Source organism: Beta vulgaris, chromosome 8 (genome assembly GCF_026745355.1).
Source record: "Beta vulgaris subsp. vulgaris cultivar EL10 chromosome 8, EL10.2, whole genome shotgun sequence".
Lineage (NCBI taxonomy): Eukaryota > Viridiplantae > Streptophyta > Magnoliopsida > Caryophyllales > Amaranthaceae > Beta > Beta vulgaris.
Window position 1 is genome coordinate 36,182,988 of NC_079209.1, and position 12,429 is coordinate 36,195,416.

General features: G+C 35.7%; 1 long non-coding RNA gene across 1 annotated transcript; it reads left to right on the forward strand.

The window, feature by feature from the left end:
* The first annotated feature begins 4,602 nt into the window (after positions 1–4,602).
* Positions 4,603–6,132, forward strand: LOC130589679 (uncharacterized). The gene is made up of 2 exons (XR_008967306.1): positions 4,603–5,188; positions 5,848–6,132. It is a non-coding gene; the product is annotated as an uncharacterized LOC130589679 (long non-coding RNA).
* The last annotated feature ends 6,297 nt before the right edge of the window (positions 6,133–12,429 follow it).

Genomic DNA, 12,429 nt, shown 5'->3' on the forward strand with positions numbered 1-12,429 from the left:
GCACAGCACGCTAGCGCATCCGCCCACTGGTTCGCACCGTACCTCGCACAAATCCCTGCGACTTCGCACAACAACCTTGTCGCACAACCAGCCTCACACCAACCTTCGCACCAGCCTCGCACAAGCCCTCGCACCACACTTCGCACCACACACGTTCGCACAGCCTCGTCGCGCGAACCGCTCGCACAGCGCGCTCGGTTCGTCGCTCGCACCCTTCGCACAACTTGTTTCCTCGCACAACCCTCGTCCTCTGGCACAACACTCGAACTCACCACACACGACGACGCACAAACCCCATCGCCACTCGCTCGCACAACACTTTGTTGAAGGCGACGAGAGAGAAAGACAGAGAAGAGAGAGAACAACGAGGGAGAGGAGAGAGAATTTGAGAGAAAAGAGGGAAAAACGGCTGAGAGAGAAGAGAGAGAAGAGAGAGAAGAGAGAGAGGAGAGAGAGAGTTAGGGTTTTTTTTTTCTGATTTTTTTATTCTTATTCTCTCTATCTATAGTGTGGCATATCTAGGTCTAGTAGGACTCGGTTTAATCTTTTAAATTCCGAAATTAAACTAAACCAACCTATACTAGAATTACGTTAAAGTTGTAATGTACTCAAACTGTATTATTATCATTCTATTATTATTATATATATTTGTAAATAATACTAAAATACCTTTCAATTATATTCTTTATATTTCTTATTTATAAAGAAGTAACTCCAAAAATACGAAGTATTACATTAAGGATGAGAATTATGTAGTATCATGTATAGGGAACTAATTGAGTTCATATGTGATTATTATTAGTTGGATTTGCGTGTCTTATGTCGTTGTGAAACATGTTGTTTATGAAATTTAAATTATATTTGTATGGAAGTTTGATGCAAGCATATGGGAGTTGGAAAGTTTATTGTATTAATTCATATAAGGGATTAATATATATATATATATATATATATATATATATATATATATATATATATATATATATATATATATATATATATTAGTTTCTATTATGATTGATTCATGTTGTTCCCTTTTTATTATTTCACTACTTTATGAGTATTGAGGGTTTTATTTGGTAAGTTGATATTTTATATCTTTGAAAGGTTGGTTGGTTGTTGGCTAGGTTTAACAAATAAGGAAGATTGGATTAAAGTTTGAGTTAATCTTGGGTTGTTAAGTTGTTTGATCACTTATCTAATCCTAAGGCAAAAATGATTGTTTGATGATTGTATTGTCTGTATTGCTTGTGAGTCATAACAAGTAATAAATGGTTAATCATATAGAGTGAAATGTGGATAACAATAGCTTTAGACTTGTGCACGTCTGAAGTGTTGGACAAGTAGAGAGTTGGAGTACATGGTGGTAGCCTATGACTTTTCTCGGGATCGGATTGATCATCATTCTTTTTTTATTATTTTAAAGGTTCCTCGATATCGTAGACGGCAATAAGAAGTCACGCCCGTATTTCGTCTTCTAAATTAAAGGGAAGGCTGGTTTTTAGTCAGACAACTCGTTTCATTGACTATTCCATTTACAGTAAATAAAATGTTGGTTGTGAAGTTTAACTCAGTAAGAGTTATCTAGAAAAGTTCAGATATAGAAAAGTTCAGATCAGATTCTTAATTTTTTTTTCTTAATATTATTATTATTATGTAATAAATGACATGACACGACAATACGACCAAAACTCAACACGAAATAAATGGATTCGGGTCAAAGTTTGTGACATGTTTTAAGTAAATGGGTCAAAACTGGACACAACTCGTTTATTAGATATGTGCTGGAGTTGTAAATTTTAGTGATATTGAAAAAAAGTCTGCAATTGCTTAATAATAATACTCCCTCTCCCAAAATACTCTTGACACTTATCAAGACACGTACTTTTAGATGATAAGTTGTTGTTTGGTTATCAATTGTTATGAAAAGTAGATGTGATAGGTGTTAGTAGTTAGTAAAAGTAGTATTATTTTATTTTAAGGAGAGAGAATGTGGGCCATGGTTAGAGTTGGTAGGTAATAAGAGTAGTATTATTTTATTTGGAGGAGAGAGAGTGTGGGCCAATAGTTAAAAGGTAGAATGATTAAAGTAATAGTGGGTCATATCCCAAAATAGAAGCGTAAAGAGTATTCTGGGACGGAAAGAGTAATAATAATAATAATAATAATAATAATAATAATAATAATAATAATAATAATAATAATAATAATATCAATAATAATAATAATAATGATAATAATAATAATAATAATGATGATGATGATGATGATGATAATAATAATAATAATAATAGTAATAATAATAATAATCATCTCTTGGACATTAATAATAATAAGAATGATCGAATGGAAAAATTCAGATCAGATCAGATCAGAAAAGTTCAGATGAGACCAACTTAGACCAGATAAGATAAGGTCAGATCAGACCAGACGAAAAGAACATAGCCTTAGAGAGGATTAGGCATTCAATGAGGGTCCGGGTGGAGCAAGTCCAGAAAATAAAATAAGTTTATGTTTTAGGTCTTTACTCATACATAGTACATGATGACGCGGGATTGAATATTAACTTAACTCCAATTTCTCTTTTTTTGTTTGTTTTTTTCCTTTCTTCCTTTAGTCTTCTAGTTATTTCTTCCTTTTTTTCCATTTTTCTTTTTCTCTTGCTTCCATCCTTATGTTTATTCTAAAATTGTCCTTTTGATTTATTGTCACTACTTATCTTTAAAGGACAATCGATTTTACTTTACTTTTAAAAAATGCGCTACTATAATCATTCTTCAGTTCCAAAATCCATTCCTAACATATTACATACAACATTTTAAAAATATATCAGTGTACCAAAATTAATAGTAGATTTGCTGATGTCAAATATGTGTTTCTCATTATCTGATGCTGCAATAAAATCATTTGAGGTGTATCAAGCATATCATATACTCTTAGTTAATGGGTTCAATTAATATATTATATTGTTGAGTCTCCCACCTAAATTAAAGTCTTGAATCGTCTATGTGAATATATAGTTGGAATGCTTGTAATGATGAGTTGTTGAACTATTAATGGATCTAAACACATGGGGTAGGTGTTGTTTGAGACGCGGTTAAGGAATCCACATCTTATTTGCGCGTCGAGTTTTTTAAACTCTTAATGAACCCAACTTGGTAAATTGACGCATTCAACTTGTTGAAGTCATTGACTAATATAAAATAATTGTGAGGTTGAACATTTTGTGTTCGTAAGGAATCATGGTCATGTGAGGGTTACTGGCTACTGAGTAGTATATGATGAATTTACTCGTGTGAATTTCTTTTTGAACCCTATTGAATGAATAAGTGTTATTCTTGAGAAGCACTTCAGGATTCACTTATGTGGTTATAAAGGTTGGTCATCTTCTATGGAAATCTTGGGTGGTTTTCCTAGAGCCTCCACTAGACCTAAGGTTTGACGCTTGGCTTTGTAAATACGCATATACTAAACATGATGAGCTATGTGTTGTCGGAGTCTTAGTGTAAATCTTAGACTTTCAAGGCTTGTCCACTCTTTGATCTAAAGTTTAAGGGTTTCAAATAGGTTTCATCCACTCTTCGACTTGTAGTCCATTTCTCTTTCACTAAGCACTTTGATTTTATATAAATTTAATTAATATAAAGTGTTAAATACGAGCTTCCACTAGACTTAAGGTTTGGCGTATGGCTTTATAAATACGCCAATACTAATCATGGAGTTCATATGATCTTAGAATAAGATATGTGTTGTAGGAGACTTAATGTAACTCTTTGAGTTTCATGGTTCGTCCACTCTTTGATCAATAGTGTAACACCCCGATAATTCTCTTCTTTCCAAAATACCTTTTCAATATAAAACTTAGAGAATCATCAAAGCATTATCTCCCATGTGATAACGTATCGGCTTATTCAGAAGTTTGCAGCGGAAAATTATATATAATTAAACTTTAGAATTGAAATATAATTAATAATCAAAATAACTTTTAAACCAAACAACATAACTTTACTTCAAACCAAACTTAAATGTAAATGTATCTACTATAAAATAATAAATAGACCAATTTGCTACATAATCTCTCCGTTCCCAAATTCCCATGATACAACATTTGTACACTTGTAGATGTTAATGCACTAAATAATCGGCTCACCAAGAATGGGTCATCACAGGATCAATAAGGCAAAGTCATGATCAGCACATACAAACAAAACACGTAATCAGTAAAGTTGAGTACTACATACACTAGTGGAAAAATAAGGAAGGGTTGCGGTTAAAACAGCCCTAAGGGCTGCGTTTTTGGCCAGCAGCCCTTTCCATAACAGCCCTTCAACCGCAGCCCTTCAAAACGAAGGGCTGCAGTTTTATTCCTAAACGCAGCCCTTCGTAGCTAGAAGGATTGCGTTTTAGGATTAAACCGCAGCCCTTCTTCAAGTGAAGGGCTGCAGTTTTAAGCCTAAAACGCAGCCCTTTGATTAAAACCGCAACCCTTCGTATTCCTTTTTTTTTTTTGAAAAATAAATAAATCTGCCAGCAGCCCCCCACCCTACACTCCCCCCTGCCAGCAGCCCCCTGCCCACCCCCCACACCCATCCCACATAGGCCTGGCAAAAGTCGACCCAACCCGACAACCCGACCCGAACCCGACCCAAAATTAGCGGGTTTGGGTTGAGATTTTCAACCCGAAATATTAAATGGGTCGACCTGAACCCGACCTGAAAGTTAAATGGGTCAGGTTCAGGTCGAATTTTCTGACCTGAAAATGACCCGCTTGACCTGATTTGTAAATGGGTCAAAATCAGGTCGGGTCAACCCGTATAACCTAACCCGAATAATTAAACTAAAAATTAATTTGTCCAGCCCAAAGAATTTGGGCCCAAAAAAAATGAACATCTAAAACTAATATCAGCCAAAAAAAGGACGCTAACCCTAAAAAGATGAACATCCACTCTCTGATCTCTCTCTCTCTCTCACACACAGAGTCTCAGTCTAAGACTCTAAGTTCCTAAACGGCTAACCCTAAATTTCTCTCTCACTTTCTCACTCACTCTCTCTCTCACTTTCTTCTTTGCTGCCGGCGCCGACGCTCGTCTTCCGCCGCAGCAATTCGCTGCTCCGATCCGTCGTCTTCGTTGGTCTTCGGTTTTCTTCGTCTTCTTCGTTGGTTTTCTTCGTCTTCTTCAACATTCAGGTATTCTTTTTTGTCAATTTTTTTTTCCTTTTTTCTTTCTTTTTTTCTTCTATTTTTTGAGCTATTTTTTTTGTTTTTTTTTTGCTATTTCATTTCGTTTTTTATGCTATTTTTATTTCATATTTTTCTGCCATTTTATTTTATTAAGTTTTGTTTTTTTTTTGCTATTTCATTTCGTTTATGCTATTGTATTTCGTTTATTTTTTCTTCTATTTCATCTCGTTTTTTCTGCTAATTCATTTCGTTTGTTTTATGCTATTTTTATTTCATTTTTTTTCTGCCATTTTATTTTATTACGTTTTGTTTTTTCTGCTATTTCATTTCGTTTTTAAGCTATTTTATTTCGTTTTATTTTTCTTCTATTTTATTTCGTTTTTTATGCCATTTTATTTCATTTTTTATGCTATTTTATTTCATTTTTCTTTCTGTTTTTTCATTTTGTTTTTTATGCTATTTTTTTTCCTGCTATTTCATCTCGTTTTCTATGCTATTTTATTTCATTTTTTTCTGCCATTTTATTTCGTTTTTTCTGCTATGTTAAATGTTCTGTATTTTTTTTATTCTTCTGTTTTCTTATTTGTTAAATGTTCTGTTTTTTTATTCTTCTGTTTTCCTATCTTTTCTACTTTATTTATTTATTTGTTTACTTTGGTTTCCAGCTTAATATGGCTGATGAAGACTTCAAGGAGCAAATTGAGCTCTCATCAGAGGCAGAGGAGGAGATTTGTAGCAAAAATGGATCCACAAATTAATCTCTTCTTATTTGCTTTGTTTTTTAATCTGAATTTTTTAAATGTGTAACGTTTGTTTGAGTTGTTTGTGTAACTCTAAATCTGAATTATATGTGTTGTACTGTTATTGCCAAGTATGAACTTGGTTAGCTAAGTTTATTTAAATTTCATTGAACTATACAATTGTTTTGAATGTAAAAAAAAATCAGGTTATATGGGTTGGGTCAACCTGAAAAAATCGGGTCAAACAGGTTCAGGTTGACCCACTTACAACCCGTTTTTAAAAAATTCAGGTCAAACAGATCAGGTCAGGTTGACCCGATAATTTTCAGATCAGGTTAGGGTTGGTAATATTGACCCGAAAATATAAAACAGATCAGGTTCAGGTTAGGGGTTTTTAACCCGATTTTTCTTGACCCGAACACGAACCCGACCCAACCCGACCTGATTGACAGGCCTAATCCCACCCCTGCCCTGCCCCCAGCCCTGCCCACCCCAGCCAGCAGCCCCCCACACCCAGGCCTACCCCAGCCCATTCCCTGCCCACCCCCACACCCAGCCTACCCCTAGCCCTTCCCACCCAAGCCAGCAGCCCCCCACACCTAGGCCCACCCCTGCACTCCCCCCGTCAGCCCTGCCTACCCCCCACACCCAGCCTACCCTTGCCCTGCCCCCTGCACTCCCCCCAGCCCACCTGCCCCCAACCCCTGCACTCCCCCCACCCCCAGCCAACCCTTGCACTCCCCCCTCCCCTGCCTCCCACCCCAACCCACCACTTTCACTTCCCTGCACCCCCATCCCCAGCCCACCCTCTGCCATCCCCTCCACCCAGCAGCCCCCACCCCCTACCCAAAACCTCCCTTCGACACAAAAAAACCGGTCAAATTGCAATAATATATGACAAGTTTTTGAACGTAATAATTAACTTTAAATATATATTTAATAATGTAAAAAGTGTACATAGAATTGATACAAACTAGTAGATGTAGCTAATTATATCACGATATTCCACCAAAATGTATCATAAGCAATCATCGGTAATGTAGGACGCCAACTTATCCTGAACTTCATGTAATTCTTTTGTGGTGAAGACCCTCAAACTTGGTGTGTTATTCATATAAACCTTGCAAAACAACCAAGGAATAAACACATAATATAAGCATTCAATCATTTACCGTAGTTAGTAGTTCTAAAAATGACATATACCTTCCCAAATTTCAATCAAAAACAAATGCAAGCCTAAAACTCTACACACTAGTTATATTATATCTCATATATCATATTCAAAAAGAAAATGGAGTTAAATGACTTGAGAAATAGGAAATGGACGCGAAAAGGCAAAAATACGCCTAAAATCACATTTATGTTCCCGATATACAACCAACAACAAATGCAAGCCTAAGAATCTACAGAATAGTTACATTATACCTCATATAATCATGTACAAAATGAAATTGGGGTTAAATGAAGTGATAAGTACGATTTGGAAGCAAAAAGGCAAAACTAGGCCTAAAATGACCTTTTCGTTCCCAACATTCAACCTACAACAATTGCAAGCCTAAAAATCTACACAATAGTTACATTATGCCTCATATTATCATGTTCAAAATGAATTTGGGTTAAATGACTCGATAAATACGATTTGGAAGCGTAAAAGGCAAAAATAGGCCTAAGCTAACATATACTAATAAGTTACATACCTTTTGAAGATCATCGACGTTAGTGCAACGGTTGACGATATCGAACATGTACCTCATGTAACACCCCGATAATTCTCTCTTTCTAGAAAATACTTTTATAACAAATCTAGAGAATTACCCAGGCATTATCGCCCGTGTGATAACGTTTCGGCTTACTCAGAATTTTGCAGCGGAAAACAATTTACTAAAAAAAACAACTTTATTAAACTTATGAAATAAATGACAATGTTTGAAACTAAACACACCAACTAAAACTAAACTTAAGTAAAGATGTCCTACGAAAAAACTTAAATAGCTAAGTATAAAGCCTCTCCATTCCAGATTCCCAATGTATGCATCTGCAACCTGTAATGTCAATGCAATACTGACTCTGCTCCCAGAAGGATCATCACAGGATCAATAGGCAAAGCCATGATCACACACAACAAGCACGTAATCAGCAAAGCTGAGTACTACATATCAGACATAATAATCCTAAGCATGATACTACAAAAAACTTGTAGGAAATAAATAATAATAAATATAACAACTGCAGAACTCTTACTGAACTAGACTCTAAACTTTTATTTCATCTTTAAATGGAATAGTTATGGAGGAGTTGTTATACTGAAATAGGAAATACGGTCATGACTCCGTAATCCAAATGACCTGCGATATCGAGGAACCTTTGAACTAAAGAGGAAGGTGATCAATCCAATCCTAGAAATCCACGGCACGCTCACCATGAATCCCAACCCTTAGTGTCCAACTCTAGACGTGCACCAGTCTAAAGTCTATAACCTATTCTCGTTTCACTTTACGTTGCATTCATTTTATACTTGTGTTGACACCAACCAAGCACATAACATCACAACTAATAATCACATAACATCACAAAATTCCTTTTTAATCTTAGAATCAACAAGTGTTCACAACTTACATTCAAGACTCTTTTAACTTCTTTTATTCTTTACTAACTTGCCTGTTGAACCTAGCCAACAGTAAACTGTACCTTTATATAGGTATAATCTACTATACATATTACCAAATAAGATCCACGGTTCTTATAAGTAAATAAATATAATGAACTCATGAATCTATGTAACACATGATTCAACTTACTTACATTAATTCACTCACGAATTAATACATAAACTGAACTTATCTGCTTGCATCAAACTTCCATACAAACATACATATTCATAACTACTTCTAGTTTACATGTAGCACAAGGCAAATACATGTAAAACAATTTCAGTAATCATATATATGAACAACAAGGTCCTATACATGATACTAATAAATAAAAATCCCTAAGGCATGTTTCTAAACCATATAGCACGTAGACTATGTACGTACCTTGTGTAAACGAAACGGTAGGCCACTTTTATCTCTAAAAGTCCCCTACTATGAATTCTCCGCCTAGAACAATAAAATAACAAGTAAATACTTGAACTAAAAATTACAGCAACTTTAAAAACGTCCCAAACCCTTTTAAACGTCTTTAAAATCGTTTTTATATTATTAAACTTTGTTTTTTTAATCCCTAGTATAGTACAACTATTCTAGTGATTAAAAATCATTAAAAACCTTAAAATACAACTTTCTGAAATTCCAGCATTTATAAAATTTATAAACCTTCTGAAAATATTTTAAATGCATATAAAAATCATATTCTTCAAAACTTCATATTATACTTTATAATATAGTTTCTAGTGATTTAAAACCCTAAAAAACATATTTTCATATTAAAACTAAAATAATAAATCTGAAATTATTATTTTTATACATATGAAAACCGAATATATTTCATAATAATAATAATTAATAATCATAAACATGCTAATAAAATAAAATAATTAAAAATTATACTTTAATGGAATCTTAGAGGAAGAAGAAAAAAACAACCACAACAAGAGGAGGAAGAAGCGCGCGGCAGGTGTGCAGCAGCAAGGGTGGCGGCAGCAGTCTTGGCTTCAAGAAAATATTTGTGACGTTTCTTGTTCAACAAGAAACGTTACTTAGCGAAGAAGAAACGATTTTTGAGAGGAATAAGAATCACGCACAAGAGAGAGGAGAGAGAGAAAATGTCGAAGAGGGGAAGAAGTGAAGTGAAGGACGTGAAGAAGAGAAATAATTGGGTGATAAAATATTGGGTTTTAGGATATTTAAAAACTAATCCTTTTGGTTAGGAAAAGAGATAAATTTAAAAGATTTGATGACTAATAAGATGGTACTTAGGACTTTAATCATCATAACTCTTTTCCTTTTTATCTTTTGGGTTTCGATTCCATTAACTTCTTTTTAAATATACTTTTAATATTAAACTTTTATTAAAACATGCTTAATTAAAACATTTCAATTTTATTAAGCTATGAAAAATATTTTTAGTTGACTTTTAAAATAGTCAACCCTTTTTAAAAGTCAAATCATTTTCCAAACTCATTTGGATTTAAATATAACTACATAAATACTTTAATATATTTATGAAAATCCTTTAAAAATGTGGGGGTTACAGTCTACCCCCTTAAAAGAAGTTTCGTCCCGAAACTTAACACAAACCCCCGTACTTTCAAAAGTTTGAACTAACATTTCGAAAACTTTTGGAGAAAAGGTAGTGCCTCTCGTGCACTTTCCCATTTTTAAAACACTTGTGTTACTTATGAACACTTTTCTTATGCGGAGACTCTACTTCTTTTGCACTAACATGTGCAAATTGCCCAACATAGGCATACATATGCATGAAAATCTCATAAAAATAACAAAAGCGCGAAATTTATCGCATTCTACCCCCTTAAAGAAAACGAGTTACGCCCTCGTAACTCACCTCAAGGAATAGGTCTGGATACTTTTTCTTCATATCCTCTTCGGCTTCCCACGTTGCCTCTTCTGACTCGTGGTTAGACCAAAGAACTTTGACAATATGAACATCCTTGTTACGCGTACTACGCACTTTCCTGTCGAGAATCTTGACAGGTCTTTCCTCATAAGTGAGGCTACTATCTATCTGAACTCGTTTCAGGCTCTAACACATGGCGCTCATCAGGGATATAGCGCTTCAATTGGGATATATGAAACATCATGCATCTTTCAAATCCATTGGCAAGCCAATCTATAAGCTACTTTCCCAATGCGCTCCAAAATCTCATATGGGCCTACATATTTAGCACTCAGCTTGCCCTTTTTCCCAAATCTCATAACGCCTTTGGTGGGTGATACTTTCAGGAATACTTTATCACCTACAGCGAACTCATCTTCGGCCGTTTTAAGTCTGCATAACTCTTCTGCCTATCTTGCGCAGCTTGAATTCGAGCCTGAATCAATCTAACGTTCTTGACGGTCTCCTCAATAAATTCCGTCCCCAAAACTATATTCTCACTATAGTCATTCCAGCAAATGGGACTTCTACACTTCCGTCCATATAACGCCTCAAAAGGTGCCATCTTTATACTCGCATGGTAACTATTGTTGTAAGGAAACTCAATCAAATCTAATTGGTCCTCCCAACTTCCTTGAAAATCTATAGCACAAGCTCGCAACATATCCTCCATAGTTTGGTTAGTCCTCTCAGTCTGACCATCGGTCGCAGGGTGAAAGGCGGTACTCATCTTTAATGTTGTCCCAAGGTTTGATTGGACCTTTTTCCAAAACTTAGATAGAAATCTAGAGTCACGATCCGAGATAATGTCCTTTGGAACTCCTGCAATCTCACTACATGCTTGATATAGGTTGTAGCGAGTTGCTTCTTCTTCCATGTCTCCTTAATAGGTATGAAAACAGCGGACTTGGTCAGTCTATCCACTATAACCCAAATGGTATCATTTCCACTCCTCGACTTGGGTAAGGCAGTCACAAAGTCCATAGAAATCGAATCCCACTTCCATCCAGGAACCTCTAGGTTGGACTTTCCCCATGGGTCTCTTATGGTCTATCTTCACTTTCTGACAGGTTAGACACTTAGACACATACTCAGCTACTTCTGCTTCATGTTCGGCCACCAATAATCACCTTAAGATCCTTATACACTTGTCACCCCCAGGGTGCACAGAATACGGAGTATTATGCCCCTCATCCATAAGACGTCTCTTTAAGGTCATTGCATTCTGTGGTACACACCACCTCCCTTTAACCTTAGACTCCCATCATCATGAATCTTGAAGTCTACTTCCTTACCTTGCTTCATTTTCTCTTAATCTTTCTAGATGCTCATCCCCGACTTGACCCTCAATATCTCATCGAAAACTGACACTCCCAAAGAAAGTTACTAAGTCTAGCCTCACTTTCCCCAGGATTTAAAATTTCTAGGTTCAACCTTTGCATATCTCTACACAACTCCTCAGGGACTATCAAAGCACTCAAGCTATGACTCGATTTTCGACTCAAGGCGTCAGCAACCACATTTGCTTTCCCCTCATGATACTGGATATCTAGATCATAATCCTTAATCAACTCTAGCCATCTTCTTTGCCTCATATTCAAGTCTTTTTGGGTAAATATGTACTTCAAGCTCTTATGGTCTGTAAATATCTTGCAAGTTGCTCCATAAAGATAATGTCTCCAAATGGCAGCTAACTCTAGATCATGGGTAGGGTAATTAGCCTCATAAGGTTTCAATTGACGCGACGCATAAGCTATTACCTTACCATTCTGTTGCAACACACAACCCAAACCATTCTTTGAAGCATCACTATAGACCTCAAATCCCTCATTCCCATCAGGTAGGGTTAAGACAGGTGCAGTGGTTAAACGATCCTTCAAGTCTGAAAAGCTTCCTCACACTTCTCATTCCACTCAAACTTGGACTCCTTTTTCATCAAATTAGTCATAGGTC